The sequence below is a fragment of the Elaeis guineensis genome, chromosome 13, assembly GCF_000442705.2.
Source record: "Elaeis guineensis isolate ETL-2024a chromosome 13, EG11, whole genome shotgun sequence".
Classification (NCBI taxonomy): Eukaryota; Viridiplantae; Streptophyta; class Magnoliopsida; order Arecales; family Arecaceae; genus Elaeis; species Elaeis guineensis.
In genome coordinates, this window is record NC_026005.2 from 67,717,751 (window position 1) to 67,734,444 (window position 16,694).

General features: G+C 36.8%; 1 long non-coding RNA gene across 1 annotated transcript in view; it reads right to left on the reverse strand.

Moving 5' to 3' along the window:
* Nucleotides 1–348: 348 nt before the first annotated feature.
* Nucleotides 349–16,694, reverse strand: part of LOC105044558 (uncharacterized) — a 24,225-nt gene continuing 7,879 nt past the window's right edge. The window contains exons 2-4 of the long non-coding RNA XR_012136159.1: nt 1,145–5,459; nt 896–1,018; nt 349–541 (exon numbers count right to left, since the gene is read on the reverse strand). This is a non-coding gene — a long non-coding RNA (uncharacterized lncRNA). The remainder of the gene's footprint in view (nt 542–895; nt 1,019–1,144; nt 5,460–16,694) is intronic.

The window sequence follows — 16,694 nt, forward strand, 5'->3', positions numbered from 1 at the left end:
GGTAAAAGAATGTTTGACTTGCTCCAACCGAACTTTCGTTTTTAATGTAATAAATAGTTCTGACTTTGTGGCTTTGTGAGATTGCATGAACTTCTGTCAATCGTTCAAGTAATTTTTACTTTTTATTGGCAAGACTCTGGCAAATAGAGCTAATACATGCGGCGTGGCTAGGGAGGCACCGGTACTGTCACGCCGTGATCCAAAATTTATATTAAATAAATTTTTAAAAATATGATCAGCCATCGCATATCTATAAAGTACCATCTCTATAGATATGTAAAATATTCTTTCTGACCAAAATTTTAATATAATATAAAAAATAACATACTCATTGCAGAGGCAGCAGTATAATAGAACAACTAACCTTTTATTTCACACATCAGTTTAAAACTTCAAGTTTACAGAATTTACATCAGATCAGTACAACCATCAATATACTAGTACTACCCCAAGAGCTAACCATCTTTTGCAGACCGGCCTCACTTTCTATATACAAACCCCAACATGCTCCCAGGTCTGGACTCACAACTAGTCTTGGAATCTGAAACAACAGGTGAGAGTTTATGAGCTTCAAGGCTCAGTAAGTAATAGATACTGATGTGGGACAATTCAGATCTAGAGAAAATAAGTAATCATACTTATTCACAATCAATAGATAACTAGTAAACCAAAGACTATGGAGATGATTATACTAAAATCGGATGAGACTACTATTATGCATGCATGTTGATCAGTCCTTAGATCTAGATGTGGATGGTAGATGATGAAAATATCATCCAAATTAGGACATCAGATTACAGTTAAAATATTCAGATCTAATCAATAAAGAAGCAAGATTTTAACTCTCTATAATAACGATCTATTTAGAAATATATTTAGAAGAAAAGAATCTCACAAACACGTCGATGAAGATTTTTGGATGAGGAAAGAATTGGATATCAGATCAGGCCACAGTTGCTTGCGAATCCTTCCATTGTCTAAGATCATGGGGATCCAATCTGAGCATGCGAAGAACTGCCTGCATCAACAGAAATAAATCAGCAATCATGAAAGGAAGATGGAGATTTGGGGGAATAGAAAATTGTGGGTGCTGAAATTAGGTCTTGCAGATGGGTGGATTGTTGAGGATTCTTTGTCTGTCAACCTTCAAGCCTTGAGAGGGATTTGAGAAGAGAGATGGGAGAGAGGAAGAAGCAAGGAAGGAAGAAAAGGAAGAGAGAGAAAGAAGAAAAAAAATAAGAGATGGAGAATAGAGGGAGGAAGAGAGCCCGTAGAGAAGGAAAATAGAATTTTATTTCTCAAAACCAACGGTGATTATAAGGCCCTTTGTTTCCCTTTTTAAAATAAAAAATCCAAACAACCTAAATAAAAATAAAGTATGATCCCAGTATTTGTGAGAGGAGGCATTAAATCTCATGGAGTAGGCTGCATCAATCTGGATGGTGTTGAGTTTCAAAAGAGCTGTCATGGAGATCCCACGTGAAGAAACTGTGAAGCTTTTGTGTGAAGAAATCAAGTGGCTGAATATAAAAACTCCTCCAAATAGCTGACTCGAACTCCTCCAAGTGGCTGACTCGAATTGAACATATAACTCCTCCAAATAATTGACTCTAACTAGGACTCAATTACAAATCAAGTGGCTGAATATAAAAAAATCAAACTCAATTAAAGACCCAATTACAATCCCATTACAGGACTCAAAAATAAAAGACTCTATCAACAATCGAGCCATAATGAACCATGGTGATTGGTGTCCACACCAATTCTCCCAGACTGGGGAGAATTCGACTCCGTTGAATAAAGACCGTCTTGGCTATGATAGTATTCAAGTAGATTAGGATCAATTCTTTGAAGCTCTTCTCGGGTTATCCATGTGTCCTTGGACTCAGGCTGGCTTTGCCAACGAACCAGGTACCTTTGATATCCTTTCCTCCTAATGAAAATTGTCTGCTCATCTAGAATTCTTTCAATACGATCGTGTTTTTTTAAAAATTTTGACTGTGGATGCTCAAGTTGGGATTCACTCTCAATTGATGGGTTAGGTTTAAACGGATCACTAGGTATCATTATGGTTCTTTATATTTAATCAGATCCAAAATATTAAAAGTAGAGCTGACGCCATAATCAGACGGTAAATCTAAAATATATGTATTTGGTCTGATTTTTTTAAAGATCCTAAAGGGGTCCACTCTACGTGCATGCAATTTCTTGACGATTTTTGAAGCAAACTATTTTGGTCTAACCCATATCATAACATAATCACCTTTAGCAAAATCATGGGCTCGTCGGTGTGAATCTGCTAATTATTTATAAATTTAATTTCTAATATTAATTTTCTTTGTAATTTCTTTATGCAGACTCCTAACGTGTTGTGCAAATGATTCTACTATCTCGGACGTTCTAGTATGCAAGGGTACAGGAATGAGGTCAACTAATTTTCTAGGGTGATATCCATATACAACCTCAAAAAGACTCATGCCAATAGTCCTATTAACAGAATTATTATATGCAAATTCAGCTCTAGGTAACAGCAAGTCCCAACTTCTTGTGTTCTCCCTAACTAAACATCGAAGCAAATTCTCTAAACTTCTATTTACAACTTCGGTTTGACCATCAGTCTAGAGGTGATATGCTGGCGAAAATTTTAATTTTGTCCTCATTAAGTGCAATAAAATTTTTCAAAAATAACTAACGAACTTAACATCTTTATCAGATACAATTGATTCAGATAATCCATACAATCAGACAACTTCATCAAAGTATAGACGAGCAATTCTAGAGGCATCAGAGGCTTTGGAACAAAGAAGAAAATGGGCCATTTTTGAAAATCGATCCACTACCACACAGTTAGAGTCATTCTTTCTAGCTATACATGGCAAACCCAAGACAAAGTCCATACTCACGTCTTGCCAAAGACAGTCAGGAATAGGTAGCGGGGTGTAAAGGCTAGTGTTTTGCTTACGTTGCTTTCCTATGGCGCAAGTCCTGCATTGGGCAACGATACAGGCAACATTACGCTTCAGACTCGATCAAAAAAATTGGTTCTCTATGGCCTCAACGATTTATTTCTATCGAAATGTCTAGATAAACCTCCCGCATGTATTTTCCAAACTAAGAAATCTCTAATAGAAGTACGTGGGATACACAACTTATTTTTTTAAAAAGGTAGCTATCCTGAAAAGTATACTCACTATACTCCCTAGACGATCCTTTTTCAAGCGAGGCAACAGCAGTACCAAAATCAGGGCAATCCTCGTAATCCTCTTTTAGCTTCTCGAAGCCTACTACTTCAATACTTACTGTCGATAAGAGGGCCACTCTACGAGAGAGTGCGTCAGCAGATCGGTTCTCTATTTCAGTCTTGTGCTTTATCACGAAGGTGTAGGCTTGTAAAAATTTAGCCCACTTTCCATGCTTGGGGTTTAATTTTCTTTGAGAATTGAGAAATCTAAGAGCTTCATGATCTGAGTACAAGATAAATTTATATGATAGCAGGTAGTGACTCCAATATCTAAGGACTTGTACCACAGCATAGAATTCCTTGTTATAGGTGGAATACCTACATTTGGATTCATTTAGTTTTTTGCTAAAGTACCATAGGATGTCCTTCCTGACTCAAGACCACCAATTCCTACTCCTAATGTGTCACAAGCCACCTCAAATACTTTTGAAAAATCGGGCAGACGTAGGGCAGGAGCTTGGGTCATTCGATCTTTGATTTTTTGAAGAGCTCGCTCAGCAGCTTTAGTTCATTCAAAGATTCTTTTTTTTATACAATCAGTAATGGGAGCCACAATCATGCTAAAATTCCTAATGAACCGATGGTAAAACATGGCTAATTCATGAAAGCTCCATACCTCATGGATGCTCTGGGGTTCGGGCCACTCATTGATAGCACGCACTTTTTCAGGATCAACAGACACACCATCAGGAGTAACTATGCAACCCAAGAAAATAACATGTTTGGTCATAAATTCACATTTCTTGAAGTTAGGGTAGAGGCTCTCAGTTTTACGGGTCTGAAACACCTGATGCAGATGGCCTATGTGGTCTTCCTTGGATCTACTGTATATAAAGATATCGTCAAAATACATGACCATAAATGTACCAATAAACGGGCGTAGTACCTAATTCATTGTCCTTATAAAAGTGCTTGGAGCATTGGATAAACCAAATGGCATGACCAGCCATTCAAAAGGACCATCTTTCATCTTGAAAGCTATCTTCCATTCATCTCCGAGCCTAATTCTAAATTGGTGGTATCCACTCTTTAAGTCAACCTTGGAGAAAATAGTGGATCTAGCTATCATGTCTAGCATGTCATCATGCCAGAGAATGGAAAATCGACACCTTACCATAATTTTGTTAATTGCTTGACTGTCCATGCACATCCTCTAAGTTTCATCCTTCTTGAAAGTCAGGAGTGTCGGTACCGCACAAGGATAGACTTTTTCTAACAGATTCCTTCCTAAGGAGTTCTTCTACTTGATGTTTTAGCTCCACGTGCTCTATGGGATTATGACGATAGTGGGGTAGATTGGGTAAGGAAGCTTTCAGAACAAGGTCTATTGCATGTTAGATATTCTTCATGGACGGTAAGTGATCCGAGAGATCCTCAGGAAAAACATCTTTGAAGCTTTCAAAGAGGTTTGCTATCTCTTGAGGGTGATGACTCATTTCCTTCATGCTAACTTCCTTAATAGCTAGAATCCAAATAGAAGAGTTTTCTCTCAAATCTTTTTCAAACTCTTTTGCACTGATTAAATGTAAGCTCTTGTTTTGCTTTTCTTCTTTGGACTCTAAAGGAGCATTCTTCTTTACTTTCTTAGGGGGTGAAAGGTATATCCTAATTTTTTTGCCTTTGTTCATGAATGTACATGAGTTGAATTGACCATGAAGCATTGCATCTTGATCGAACAACCAAAGTCTTCCAAGGGTTATGCTTCCTACATCCTTGGGCATAACATCACACGACACATTTTTCTTGTAAGACTGAAATTTAATGAAGATCAAATAATGGTGCCTAATTGGGATGGATGATGCATCTATCCAGGCAACCTTGTGTGGTTTTAGGTGATCTACAAGTGTCAGACCAAGTTTTGACATAGCATTAGTCGAAATAGCATTGATGCAGCTATCACTATCAATGATGACCTTGCACACTTTATTTTTCTAACCTATGAAGGTGTGAAAAATAGTGATCCTATGCCAATCTTCATTTTCTTTTGGTTGGACTAAAACGCATCTTACTGCATCCATTCTCTCTTCAGGATCAACTTCCTCCAAAGCACTAGGTTCCTCATAAACTTCAGCTAACTCAGTATCTGCTATGTATACTTCTTCGTTTCCTAAAAGGTTTTCAAGATTTCTTCTTCAGATTCTCTGATGTGTAGAGCTCTAGATGGGCACTGACTAGAAATGTGACCTAACCCGCTATACTTGAAGCATCGAGTTCTAAACTACTTCCTCTCAAGTTCTTTACAAAGGTTCCTTTGCCTTTATCATCCTTTCTCAGCGGGGGACCAATAGGTGAGGAATGATTGGTTGGGATCTGATTGTAGCCGGATTTAGTTGTCTAATTAAAGCTGGATCTAAGACTAAGAATACTAGGTTTACGTGACTCAAGTTGTCAGGTCACCGATAATCATTGGAATCTCTCATAATCCTGGGCTAATTGATAAGCTTGTTCTAAGCTATAGACCTCGCACATGAACAATTCTCTCTATATGTCATCCCATAAATCAGTTCTAAATCATGATAAGATGATAGACAGGTCTTCACTAACACCGCATCGCATAAGGTATTCAGCAAATTTGGTGATGCACTCAATAACAGACTTTCTACCTTAGGTCAACCTTTGCCATTGGTCCAGAAGATGCTGCTGATAGGAGGTAGAGAGATATTTTTTTATGAAATTTATCTTTTATTTCATCCTAGGTATTTATGGGCTCCTATCTTCTATGCATGACTAATCGCTCCACATTATGCCAATATAATTTGGCTTGTTCTAGAAGTCTCATTTTAGCGAATCTGATTTTTTTCTCCTCAAACATGTCATACCATTCAAAATAGTGGTTCATGTCCACCTCCCAGTCAAGGTACTTGTTGGGGTCCGACGGCCCACAAAGCTTGGGGCTTCAATCTTGACACTCCGAAGTATTTTCTTGTCTTGATCATTATGATTGTGATGGGGTCGGGCCACTTGATTGTGACCTCTATCAAAATCAGAATGCTCATGTCACCCTCTAGGATAGTCATCTAGGGGAAGGGCATTCCTAACACGTTCTTCCATGCCATTCATCTTTTTTTCTTTTAGGGTCTCTACTCTCGTATTCAAATTCTAGATGGAACCACCTATAGCATTTAACCTCTCAGTAATGTCCTTATACGCTGCGGCAAAATCAAAATCTATTTCATGACTTGAATCTGGGCTCTTTGGGTGATATCTAGCTCCGAACCTAGTAGACATGCAATACAACTAACTCTAGGAATTTTTCTTGATCTAAAAGCTTAAATCACTATGAATCATTCGAAGCACAAGGAGACCAACATTCAAATCCTTGGGCTCGCTAGGCAAGAGGTAAAATTTGTGGGAGGCTCCCCTCGCTCTTGCAAGGTCCTAATTAGAGAACCACAATTTATTTTGGTGTTGCCTTATACCTCTTGCCTTAGACACCAGCTTACAGAGTCAATTGTAGATTAAACTTGCACTAAGACTCATCATAGCAACTGAACTTGACTTGTTTTGACCCTATTCTTTTAATATCTAATTGATTTTAGCTTAGACTTGGGTCAATGCACATGAGGTTGATTGTTTTTAGGCCAAGAAAAAGTGATGAAATCCTTCTCTTATCTTATAATGGGAGTGCCCTTAAGATAGCTTACAGATATAAACAAGATACAAACTTTGGTTCCAAAATAAATTAAAATAGTGCCAAGTAAGTTATCAAACTAGAAATTGAAACTAAGTTATTAAAAATATGAAGTTCAAACAAACATAAAATTTTTTTCTAAGTGCAGGAAATTTCAGACTCCAAAAATTTCTGTTTTGGATCACAGAGCCCTCTGATTGAGGTTTCGCTATGAAACTCTCACAGGATATATTCCACAGATTTCAAAACAAGACTAGATTTCTTATTGAGTAAGGATTCCAGAAAATCAAATCTTTGAATTATTGGATGTTTCAATAGGTGGGAAACTTTATTTTTTCCTTAGGTTGTGCCAAAACAGGACAGGTCACGGAATTCTGCTCGCTGACCTCCAACTAACAGAAAATTTTGGCACCAATCTCAGATCTGTTTTTTAGATTTTCACTTGTAGAAATCTTCATTATCGAATCTAGTTTTCAGGTCATCAAATTTCATGAATTTCTGACTCTTCTATAGATGGAAAATTCTATTTCTTCCAAGGGTGTGCAAATAATTTCTGAACAGTATTCAAGTGCAAAATATAGAACGTGTAAGATTTTTTTAGATGAGTTTTCGGGAACCAAATAGTTTCAGATTCTAATGAAATTTAAAACCTCACTTACCAATTAAGTCTAGGACCTACATAGAAAATTTGAGAATTTTTGAAGTCTCTAGAAATGGGAATCGCAGTTTCTTTGATGACTGCACAGGTTACCAACTTGCAGGTTTTGATACAGAAAATTTCCTAAATGCAAAACTCTAGCCCTAACATAATCATGCTCTGATACCAAACTGATGTGAGACAATTCAGATCTAGAGGAAGCAAGCAATCATACTTATTCACAAACAATAAATAACCAGCAAACCAAAGACTATGGAGATGATTATACTAAAATCAGATGAGACTACTGTTTTGCATGCATATTGATCAGCCCCTAGATTTAGATTCAGACCGTAGACGATTGAAAAATCATCCATAATTAGGGCATCAGATTTCAATTAACGTATTCTAATCTAATCAATAAAGAAGCAAGGTTTTAACTCTCTACAATAATGATCTACTTAGAAATATATTTAGAAGCAAGGAATCTCACAAACACATCGATGAAGATTTTTGGATGAGGGAGGAATCAGATGTCAGATCAGGCCACGGTTGCTTCCAAATCCTTCCGTTGTCCAAGATCATAGGAATCCAATCCGAGCATGTGAAGAACTACCTGCAGCAACAGAAATAAATCAACAATCATGAAAGGAAGGTGGGGATTTGGGAGAATAGGAAATTGTGGGTGCTGAAATTGGATCCTACAGATGGGTGGATTGCTGAGGATTCTTCATCCTTCAACCTTCAAGCCTTACGAGGGATTTCAGAAGAGAGGTGGGAGAGAGGAAGAAGGAAGGTAGGAAGGGAAGGAAGAGAGGGAAAGAAGAAAGAAAATAAGAGATGGAGAATAGGAGGAGGAAGAGAGCTCGTAGAGAAGAAAAATAGAATTTTATTTCACAAAACCATCGGTGATTACAAGGCCCTTTGTTTGCCTTTTTAAAAGAAAAAATCCAAACACCTAAATAGAAATAAGGTGCGATCCCAGTATTTGTGAGAGAAGGCATTAAATCCCATGGAGATGGGCCGCATCAATCTGGATGGCATTGAGTTTCAAAAGGACTGCCGTGGAGATGCCATGTGATGAAACCATGAAGCTTTTGTGTGAAGAAATCAAGTGGTTGAATATAAAAACTCCTCCAAGTGGTTGACTCGAACTCCTCCAAGTGGCTGACTCGAACTGAACATGAAACTCCTCCAAATAATTGACTCTAACTAGGACTCAATTATAAATCAAGTAGCTGAACATAAAAAAATCAAACCCAATTAAGGATCCAATTACAATCCCATTACATGACTCAAAAATAGAAGGCTCTATCAACAATCGAGCCATAATGAGCCATGGTGACTGGTGTCCGCACTAGATACATTGAAAAGTCCAAGTTAAATTATGATGATATACAATTCAAATACATCATATAGGATGTGATATCAATCTGATTTAGATCAAAGTTATGTAATTAATTAAAGCTATTCAAGATGCAGCCTCATATCAGCTTTTCAATGATATGGAAATCAGTAAGTAGTATAAAAATTTAATATATATATTTAGTTTCGTTATGCTATACTTAAGCATGGGTACCCAACTCTTTTAGCTCTATAGCCCTGACTGTGGTGCTACGATACCCCTCGTAGCAAGGCATCTCAATATTACGACATTACCCCCTATGGCTGGGCATCTCAATATTGCCACGTTACCCCCCATGGCTGGGCATCTCAAGTCCGGATATCAATATAGTAGGCTGAGAGTCAGATAATACATATATCAATAACTACATATAAGTCAAAAAATTCTTCTCTTTTCGATATATCTTTTGTATAGCTCCAATATAACTTGATACAACTTGAGACCGCTATGATCCATGTATTCCTACAAGCTATAATCATAATTTATCTAGCCTGATCTGATCATAGTATATAACATCATTTAGTTCAACTCATAGTCTCAATTTACTAATCAATGATTCATAGTCACTTAAAATAATTCACATCAATTCCAAGAGATGATGCATAGTAATTTCGTTCATAATCAGATCTGATTATATCTACAGTAGTCTGTATCATTTCTCATAAATAAAATAATATTCATTTAAGTCAGATTAATCATGATAAAATATAAATGTCACTTACAATTACTTGTATCATGTCAAAGAAATGATAAACCACAATTTCATACACCATTCAATCTAAATCTAACCATTATCACTGATCGAAATAATTCTTACTTGATTCAAGATGAATATGGTAACATATCAATGATATTTGAAATCATTTATATCGTATCAAAATGTAAATGTTACTTAAACAAAGTTGCCGATGGCCGAATAATTAATCACTCAATCAGGATTTCTTGGAACCTAGCAAACAACAACCACAGCTACATTAACAAGCTATAACAAGGTTTTAAGCTTCTTTCTAACGACATTCTCAGTCTTCTTAGGTCTCTTATTCCTCAGATGTTGCCCAGCTATGCAACCCAAGAGGGAGGGTGAATTGGGTTTCTAAAAATTTTAAGCTTAACTTATGACTTATGAAAAATGTTTGACAATAGCTAAATAAATAGGGAGAGTAAAGTTAATTCAAGGCTAATGGCTAAAAGCAAGAATACAAGAGAATAATGAAGAGTTAAAGAAGAGCAATTAGCCAAACCACAAATAAAAGGATTTATAGTGGTTCGGTGCCAACCTTGCACCTACATCCACTCCCCAAGCTCCTACTTGGGAATTTCAATGCACTAACTTGTATTCAACCCGAATACAAATGTCAGAAACTCCGACTCTAGCTATCCCAAGCTAGTCCACTTATTTTTCGGGTACAAGCCAACCTAATACACTTCGATTCAAGATTCAGATCAACCTTTTCTTGTTTTGAAATCCTTCCAAAACAAAAATAATAACTCAAACAAAGTATAATAATGAATAGCACAAGTAAGTATAAAGAAAGCTCCTTTAATGAGCGAATGAGACTTTAAATACACTTTACTCAAAGAGAAGAAGATTCTTTTTGATTTTCTCAAGGTGGTTGGTGACTTGAATGTGCACTTGAGGAGTTGGTGAGCTTGGATTAAAGGCTTCTTGAATGCTTTGAGTGAGCTCTTGCTTAGGACTGAAAAGTTTGTTTGAAATCCCTTTTTCAAAAAACTCTCTTCTTGATTCTTCTTAATGATTCCCACCTTTTTGTCCCTTTTATAGCTTTAAGAAATGGTGGAGAACAATCTAGGCTGAAATAGAACCATTAGATCACATTAAATGAGTATTAAAAGTACTTAAAATGGATTAAAAACTAGCCGTTGCGGAACATTCCCGTCACAGGGGTCGACTCATGGGTCGACTCATGCCTAGGGGTCGACTCATGGGTCGACCTCTGAGGAAGAACATCAAAAAATTAAACAGAAAGCAAGGTTCTGTAAGATTGGCCCAAAACCCACAGAGGTCGACTCATGGGTCGACTCATGCCTTGGGGGTCGACTCATGGGTCGACTCACAGGGCGTGCCAAGTTTGTGCCATCCAAAAATTCAGCGTGCCAATCATCTCATATGCCATGAGTCGACTCATGGGTCGACTCATATTTTTCAAACATGAATATCTTTCAAAATACAAATCCAAAAATAATAAAATTTTTACCAATGGATCACAAATCTTTTGTTCTATCATTTGATGCTTTCAAATCAGGATTTGGTAAAATTATGATTTTGCCCTTGAAGAGCAATAAGTCTTTTTCAAGCGAAAATCATTAGTACCCCTTCAAATACTTTGTAATCATCAAAATCAATCCAAGAAGCAACAATCTTTCCCTTTTTTATGATGACAAAATACTTAAAGCATATATATGAAACAATGAGCATGAATTTCAAAGGAATGAAATACATTATAGGTAGTTTGAAGATAAATAAAAAATTTACTACCAGCTTGAAAATTACTTATAAGTGCATTTGCTTGAAAAGAAGATTGATTCTTTTGGCATGTGATACATGTGCTCATTTGCATAAACAATTTGCCTATTGCTTAATGATTGAAAACTTGTTCATTTGATTATATAATTTTGATATCAGAGCAAAATTTATTTTTGTTATCAGAGCAAAGCAGAATTTGCCTAAGAATTTTGAAAATTGCTCATTTGAAAATATCTCATTTGCTCATTTGCTTGTTTTTCAAATTGCTTAGCATCTTGAAAATTTGCTCATTCTCATTTGATTATTTAATTTTGGTACCAGAACATGTCTAAGAATTAATTTTAAAGTTTGCTCATTTGCTTTTACTTTTACTTAACAATTTACTCAATTTGCTTTTGATTCTTTTATCAATTTGCTTTTGATTCTTTAATTTCTCCCCCTTTTTGACATCATCAACAAAAATTATTTACTCCCCCTTTTTCTTTGAATACATTTTCTCTTTTTCTTTCTTTTGATGGAAACAATTTAACTAATGTTACTTCTTGAGCTTCTTGTACTAACATTAATTTTACTAACATTAATGTTTACTCCCCCTGAATACAGCAATCATAAAAAAAAAAATACCATTGGATATCATAGATATGAAATAGCAATTCATAGTATTTTAAGTATGCACATAATTGAAAGTAACTCAATTTGAAGGTCATTCATGGAAAGTCAAAGAGTAGATATATATATAATCAAAAAGTGACTGATACCATAGTTGTTCCAATACATATACTAAAATATAAAAGTCAATCAGTCAAGATCATTACATGTCCCAAAAGATAGATCCTAGAAAGAGACAAAAGACACGGCTAACTACAAGGATCTAGTAGAGCTCATGACTGGATGGATCAGAGTCAGATGTATCAGAGATGGGGTGGAGAGATGAAGGATCACGACCAAGGACTCGTCCTCTCCCCATCTGCCTCTGCCACGAGTGGAGGTGCTGGCACGAGTAGGTGGGTGAGAGAGAGCCTGATGGTGTCTAGAAGGTTCAGAGCTCTCAAAACAGACTGTAGCAGTGCAGTGAACTGGATGGATGCATGCTCACTAGAGCCTCTGATCTCTCTCCTCAGGAAATCAAATCCACTCTCCAATACTCCTCTAAGTCTGGCTGCCTCCATAGATAGGTCTGAGACCTCAGTAGTGCACTCCTGTGGCTTTGGATGGGCCAGAGCTAACACTTGCCCCTGCAACTACCCTCCCAGTCAGTCTCAAAATGTAACCCTCAACCTGCTGAATGCGAACTGACTGATCTGAGATCATCTGAAATACAGTGGAGATGTGAGGGATCAAAGTCTGATCAGATGCATCATGTGATGTGGATCCCTGTGCAAAAGCTGAAGTGCCCCACTTTCGAGAAAGTAAGGAAGTCACACGCTGAGAGATCATCTCAATCTGGTCATCAACCAATCTAATCTCTGAGGGAAATGCTCTACTGTCAGGCTGCTGGACTGGGGTGTGCCTCCTAGTGGACTTTGAAGGGCCAGCCTCTGGATCTGAAACAAACTGGATATCTGGAGATGCTGCCCTGATGTCATGGAGAGGTGATGAAGGACCTTCTTCCTCAGCTCTGTCCTCAACTCTCTCTTCCGCACCCTTAATCCAACCACCATCAGTCCTAGTGAATCCCATGCGGTGCAAAGTGTGTTGGTTGATGGTGTCAGAGTAAGAGAGCCTAGCTGATGCCTCCCCCTCAAAACTAACTCCAAACCTCCTGAAAATCAATGTGAGGGCCATACCGAAAGGCAGATGTGCCTTGGACCTATTCAGGGTTTCCCTCATGGCTTCTATCATTAAAGCAGGAAGGTTTAAGGGGGTTTGGGTGATCACATGAAACATGATGCAGATGTCTCGGCCTGAAAGGAGGTCATGTCTACCACTTCTTGGGAAGAAAAGTTTTGTTACCAATTGATGTAGAATCTTCATTTCAATGGACAGGATCTTGGCTTCTAGTTTATTTAGGCTTCCCGAGTAGGTTCCTCCTAAAATCACATTAATCCCTTCTTCCTTCACTGGGAGTTCCATGTTTGAATATCCCTCACAGGGCAAATGAAGAATCTCTCCCAAAATAATAGGATCTAAACAGACATCAATACCCTTAACAGTGGATGTTACTGTTCCATTGCCATAGTACAGATTCAGATAAAACTTTCTAACCAAATCCACATATGTAACTTCTTTAAGTGAACAGTAAAATCTCCAACCTTGGTTTTTGATCTTTGAACCAATGGAGAACCCCTCTTTTTCAAAAAATCTGAAGTCAACATTTTTTTCGGGTTCTATCTTTCTGACAGATAGAGAAATTTTACTAGGGCTTAGAGGAGACTGAGAGAAACCTGGAGCAGATGCCGAAGCAAGAATGGAAGCAGAAGAGGTCTGAGAAGCTTGTCTTTTCTTCCGCACGCCCTCTTGCAACTCATGAACCAATTTTCTTCTTTGAGGGAGTTTCATCTTTGGAGCCATTCTCACCACCAGAACAAGCAAGGAGACTTGGAAGATCAAATGTGTGAGGAGATAGAGGGTTATTAAGGGATGGAAAGAGATTTTTGGAGGAGAGAAACCCTGATTTGGTGGAGAATGGTGGAAGCTAGGGCACGCTCCAACCGCTCCAATCAAGGGAGAAAAATGGGAATAGCTTCTTTCCTAAGGGGCGATTTGAGGTGGAGAGGTGATGGGAGAAGGATCTTGGGCTTAGACCTTGGATTTGGAGAGAAAGAAGAAGAGGACTATGGGTTTTGGAGGGAGGAAGACGAAGATGGAGAGGGTCGGCTCATGAACGGGGTTTTTAATCAAAAAGAGATGAACCCGTGGGATGTTGGCCGAAAAATTGCAAGTATGCCATTGAGTCGACCCTAGGGGGTCGACTCATTATTCACAAAATTTTAGAAAACTTATGAATAAATTCCAAAAAAATTCAAAACTCTAGGAGAAAAAAATTTGCTCTATGTAAAGTTGTGAGAATGATAATCTTGAGCTTTTAGGTCCAAGAGAAATGATGGAAATTGAGTTCAAAGAATTTTTGACATTGATTCCTTAGAATTAGAGAGATATTTAAGCAGATGGATCAAGAATTCCTAGCTCTCTCCTAATTTCACAGAATCTATCTTCACTTAGGGCCTTTGTAAAGATATCGGCTAATTATTTTTCAGTACAAACATAGTCAAGAATTATATCTTTATTTTGAACATATTCTCTTATAAAATGATGTCTGATTTCAATATGTTTAGACCTAGAATGCTGAATTAGATTTTTAGTAAGATTTATGGTACTAGTGTTATCACATCTTATGGGTGTTTCATTAAGTTTGATACCAAAATCTTGGAGTTGTTGCTTAATCCACAAGATTTGAGCACAACAACTTCTGGCTGTAATATATTCGGCCTCGACCGTAGACAGTGCTATCAAATTTTATTTCTTGCTAAATCAGGAGATTAGGTTAACTCTGAAAAATTGGCAAGGTCCACTAGTGCTTTTTCTATCTAATCTACATCCAGCAAAATCAGCATCTGAATATCCTATTAAATCAATTAATGAGTCCTTAGAGTACCATAATCCTAGAGTTTGAGTACCATTTAAATATCTAAGGATTCTTTTAACAGCATTCAAGTGAGATTCTTTAGGATTAGATTGAAATCTAGCACACAGACAAACACTAAATATGATATCAGGTCTACTTGCAGTTAAATATAATAGAGAGCCAATCATATCTCTATAATATTTTAAGTCTACACTTTTACCTTCTTCATCCTTGTCAAGCTTACATGAAGGGCTAATGGGTGTGCCAATTACTTTAGAGTTCTCCATTCTAAATCTTTTGAGTAATTTCTTTGTGTACTTGCTTTGGGTGATGGAGATTCCTTCCTTTGTTTGTTTGATTTGGAGTCTGAGGAAGAATGTAAGTTCTCCCATCATGCTCATCTCGAACTCCCCCTGCATGAGCTTAGTAAAGTCTTGACAAAGAGATTCATTAGTAGACCCAAAATAATGTCATCAACATATATTTGTATAATTAACATATCATTTTGATTTCTTTTAATGAAAAGGGTTGTGTCTACATTACCTCTTAAAAACTATTATTTAGTAAAAATTTGCTTAGCCTATCATACCAAGCCCTAGGTGCTTGTTTCAAACCATATAGAGCTTTATTTAATTTAAAAATATGATTAAAAAAAAGTATGATTTTCAAAACCTGGGGGTTGTTCTACATAGACTTCTTCAGTAATATATCCATTCAAAAATGCACTTTTGACATCCATCTGAAATAATTTAAATTTTATAAAGCAAGCATATGCAAGTAGAAGTCTAATGGCCTCTAATCTAGCAACAGGTGCAAAGGTCTCATCAAAATCAATTCTTTCTTCTTGATTATAATCTTTAGCAATCAATCTTGCTTTATTTCTTATTACATTTTCATGTTCATCTAATTTATTCCTAAAGACCCATTTTGTGCTAATTATTGAATAATTTTTAAGTCTTGATACTAAAGTCCATACGTTATTTCTTTCAAATTGATTAAGTTCCTCTTGCATTGCATTAATCCAATTATAATCATTTTCAGCTTCTTCAATAGTTTTAGGTTCAAGATGAGAGACAAAAGCATAATGATTAAATACATCTTTAAGTGAAGAACAAGTTCTTACCCCATGCTTAGGATCACCTATAATTAGCTCCTTAGGGTGATTGTGAACATACCTCCATTCTTTAGGTAGATCATTTGTACCTCGAGGTTGTTCTTGATGTTCTTCACCTTTCTCATCCTGTTTGTCTTCATATTCCTCATCATCTTGAATTGTTGAATCCTTCAGAGTGATCTCCTTCATTCTTTCTATAAGAGGATCTGCATCATCAACACCTTCATTCTTCCTTGAAGGAAGATTGTAGATTCATCAAAGACAACATGTATTGACTCCTCTACTACTAAGGTTCTTTTGTTAAAAACTCATAAAAGCTTTACTAGTGGAGGAGTAACCAAGAAAGATTGCTTCATCTGATTTTGCATCAAATTTTTCAAGTCTTTCTTTATCATTATTTAATACAAAACATCGGCAATCAAAAAATATGAAAATATGCAATATTAGGTTTTTTTCCTTTCCAAAGCTTATAGGGGGTTTTCTTTAAAATTTGTCTAATCAAAGCACGATTTAAAATGTAACATGCTGTGTTAATAGCTTCCGCCCAAAATATCTTGGAAGGTTGCTTTCACATAGCATGTACGGGCCATATTCTTCTAGGGTTCTATTTTTCTTT